We start from the raw sequence: 4,314 nt of genomic DNA, 5'->3' as shown, positions 1-4,314 counted from the left end.
CGAGACTGAAATGTTTTGACACACGTTTTTTCCGTTTTGGCGAATCTTGCTGAGATAAGAGTAAAAGTAAAGTTGGTATGGACATCATCGAAATTTTCTTATGCCGATGTAATGCACTGGTGCTTGCATGCATTGGCCTCTGCACATAAATATGTAAGATACCTATACTTATATAAGTAGGCATCGTACATATTCGTGAGTAAAGGCCCAAGCACCAAGCATGGTGCCTAGGATCGCCGCCCCTGTCACTTTTATCCAATGAATAAGCACAATTATTTGTATCACATTTTGTCATTCGCAATGGCTTGCAGATTTGTCAACGAACGGCCTGTGTGCCCTGGTAATATTATTTAAATATTTTTTTTACTCAAAATAAAGGAAGCGGAAAATACACATATCTTTAAAGTTATTAGCTATTCAATTGTTATAATTAATAATGGGGTTTTTTTTCTCCCGATAGACGCACAACCACCGCGACGATGCCGGCAATGTGTAAGTATGTGCATGATTGAAGTTATTGATCTTGTTTTATTTTTTATTTGTTGAATATATATACAGATACACCTAGAAATTGATTTTTGTTTTTTAAAATTCAATTTTTAGCAGATACTTCCTGTATTCAACCCTCCTTAAGTCAACATGTCTCAGACCAGTCGACCGTACAACACACCATTTCAACACGTACATACTCTCAAACTGTCACAGCGACCCCATTTACCAACGTTGATTCCACACTTACAATCCATATCAGTACCCCGCATACTTTGACATCAGACATCACTACATCACATCATACACTCACCGCAGACAGCAGTACACTGTCTACTCGACCCACCATTCTCCGGCCATACAGTGCACATTACACGCAAACTATCATCATTTCTACTTTAATAACTAACATTTTAATACATCACATCCTATCAACATCACTACTGATAGAAACATAGAAAAAAACTCCGACGACAGAGGAAGTCACGGATACTACCAAGCCAGGCACATCGGCAACGACCCACCAGGACAGGGACAGCAACACAATCCGTAAAAAAGTACACAATGGGACTAACGTTCCTTCTTGTGGTTGGCATTGAAGTTATTGATCTTGTTTTATTTTTTATTTGTTGAATACTTTCTCGGGTGCAGATACACCTAGAAATTGATTTTTGTTTTTTGATATTCAATTTTTAGCAGATACTTCCTCTGTTCAACCCTCCTTAAGTCAACATGTCTCAGACCAGTCGACCGTACAACACACAATTTCAACACGTACATACCCTCAAACTGTCACAGCGACCCCATTTACCAACGTTGATTCCACACGTACAATCCATATCAGTACCCCGCATACTTTGACATCAGACATCACTACATCACATCATACACGCACTGCAGACAGCAGTACACTGTCTACTCGACCCACCATTCTCCAGCCATACAGTGCACATAACACGCAGACTAACATTTATTTTTTTATATATCACATTCCGTCAACATCAATACTGATAGTCACGTAGAACATACTCCGTCGACAAAGGACGTAACGGATACCACCCAGCCAGGTACAACGACCCATCGGGAAAGAGACAGCGACACATACCGTAAAAAAGTACACAATTTGACAAACTTTACTTCTTGTGGTTGTTGACATTATTTCCTTTTGTATCAGCATGTGGTTTTATAAAATCAAGCGAAATCAAAAGAAAATTATCTGTGACGAATTTGTTTTTCTGTATTAATACCATGAAATAAATTGGTTTCAAAATTTTCGCAACGATTTCTTAGATTACACTTTTTACAACAAGGAAACGTTATATTGTTTGATTGCATGTTTTATTTTCGTACAGTGCATGATTTATAAACTGTTTTTTTTATATTTTTTTTATCATTACTACATTTGCATTGCATGAGGTGAAGTTGCATGATCCGGTAGTTCATATCCATGTAAGTAAATGTGTGAGGTATTCTTGTAAAAACAAAAATGGGGGGGGGATTATTCAGAGAAATGGCAATATTAGAAAATACAGAATATATAGCGATTTATTTTTAAAGAAATAGTCATGTCAAACAATAATAGCATTTAAATAATAAATTAACTCTTCAATTAAAAAATAAAAAGAAGGCATTTACAATATCAGTTTATTAAATCACAACAAAAACCCCAACATTTTCCCCTCTCTAAACATTGTTTTATTTGATATTATTTTAGTATCTGGGGCTTATAACATGGGGGTGGCGGCCCTCGCCCTCGTTGCGGTCATGATTTTGGGGTGCGCACTGCGCGCACTCCTCAGACACTACAATGTCCAGTGCCGGGCGCCAGTGAGGAGGCGTCCGCGCTCTAAGGATGAGTGCCGGTTGGAGGAGGGGTCCCGGTGCCGGATCTCTCCCGCCCTCAGCGGAGGTGGCCTGAAGGTAAATGATATTTTGATTAAAATTCATTAGATAGTTATATATCTTACTTGATCATACATTATGTAAATATCAGTAGAAATGGTACATGTAATATTTATGGTTATAAAACACAGAATATATGATAGAATATTGTTTTAGATCGAAGAAGTGGAAATGTCGACTAAAGACAGAAGTGAGCAGGCTAACGAGATGTAGGAAACGGACAACTCCCCTCCCAGTGCAAACACGCGCTCCAGGTCCTCCTAAAGTAAGTACTCTAAACCATTAATATTACAACTTATAATTTAGTGTCTAAGTTAGTTTTGTTGGGGTATTTTTTTCAATTTATTTTTTTGGGGGGGGGCATATAGGACCTTCACTTAAAATAATTATTCTGATTTTATTTCATTTGATGCTTTCACTATACTATTATTCTGATTAAATTTTTCAATTTTCTTTTTCAGATGACCAGGGATATTTTTTGACTTTATAACTCTTGAAATAGATCACAAAATTTTGAAAAAAAAAAACTTTCTTGTTTTGTTTTCATTTAGGTATATTTAAAGGAAACCTTTAAGTGTAAAAAAAAAAAAGGTCATATGTTTCAATGATAAAGCTTACTGGTGTGTAAACAGGTTTTAACATATGTCAATGACACCATCTCTTCATACGTTAGATCAGATGGATTCGTCAATGAATACCAGGGTGGTATACATTAAATACGGATATGACAGATTAATGGGGATCACTGCTGCGTGTAGGTTTTTTTTTAAACCAAACAGAGAAATGAGTTGCAAACCTATCGCCTCGTCTCCTAGTCTTACCTAAGTACACGGTTGAAAGATTTATTTAAAAAGCCATTAATGGATTCACGGGACTATATGGAATCCGGTGCAGACAGCGTAAACAATTTTGTGTGATATTGTATAACTTTTATTGCAAATTGTTTAAATGACCGTTCTGAGTGGATCTATCGCCCATAATAATTTTCATTCAACGGTGATGATAACAATATAGTTAATTTTATACACCTTTTCAATAGTCAAATAGATCTGCATCGTACAACCCCCGTGCCATGACGCACTGTTGATTTCTATGATCAGCGATGCATTCATCTTGGGTACCTTTTAAGACCTTTACCGAATAATAGTCTCATTGAATATTGGGTTTTTTGAGGGGGTATGAACAATAGAGTTGTTATTGGATTCAATCTATTGATTTCAATAGTCATTGCTTGATTGACTCTGAAATGCTTCGATGAATGACCTTGTCTGCTTTGATCTTCGATCCATTAAATATTATTACCTCTTATCTTCGATCTATTGATTAGCATAACAATATGATCTTCGATCCATTGACTATTGATTAGCATAACAATATGATCTTCGATCCATTGAATATAATTACCCTTGATTTTCGATCCCTTCATTAACATAACAATAGACATACCCCCATTAAGTAGGTCAAGGTTGACTTCCATTGTTCTCGAGAACAATAGACCATTGTTCTCGAGAACAATAGCTCTATTGTTTTGCCCCCCTATACAGCCCCCTATACTACTAATATATACCATAAACTTCTTATGGGGGGGGGGGGGGTCTTCCTGAATAATCTCAATAATCAATGTCAAATAATGAAAATATTTGTTTTTTATCAATTCAAGATTCATGCTAACAATATGTGTGTTATAAAAAATATATTTGTAATAGTAAATGTACTACATTTAGATTTTTTTTGGAATGAAGAAAAGTCACGGTTTTGCTTCCCATCAACCCATAATATGATTGTTGTATTTGTAATGGTTTTCAGTACGTGATGCATATAACATGGGGATTGCTGCTTTGACCCTCGTGGTCCTTGTGGTGCTGGGGTGAAGTGCCGTACCCCAGTAAGAAGACACCCAAAGGGGACAGACCGTCTCCGCGG

The 4,314-nt window shown here is 36.6% G+C and overlaps 1 long non-coding RNA gene across 1 annotated transcript; it reads left to right on the top strand.

The window, feature by feature from the left end:
• Positions 1-2,149: 2,149 nt before the first annotated feature.
• On the top strand, positions 2,150-3,305 carry LOC117685547 (uncharacterized). The gene is made up of 3 exons (XR_010712211.1): positions 2,150-2,409; positions 2,548-2,656; positions 2,853-3,305. It is a non-coding gene; the product is annotated as an uncharacterized lncRNA (long non-coding RNA).
• Positions 3,306-4,314: the final 1,009 nt, after the last annotated feature.

Source organism: Magallana gigas, chromosome 1 (assembly GCF_963853765.1).
Source record: "Magallana gigas chromosome 1, xbMagGiga1.1, whole genome shotgun sequence".
NCBI classification, from domain to species: Eukaryota; Metazoa; Mollusca; class Bivalvia; order Ostreida; family Ostreidae; genus Magallana; species Magallana gigas.
This window is presented reverse-complemented; position numbering and strand designations above follow the sequence as displayed.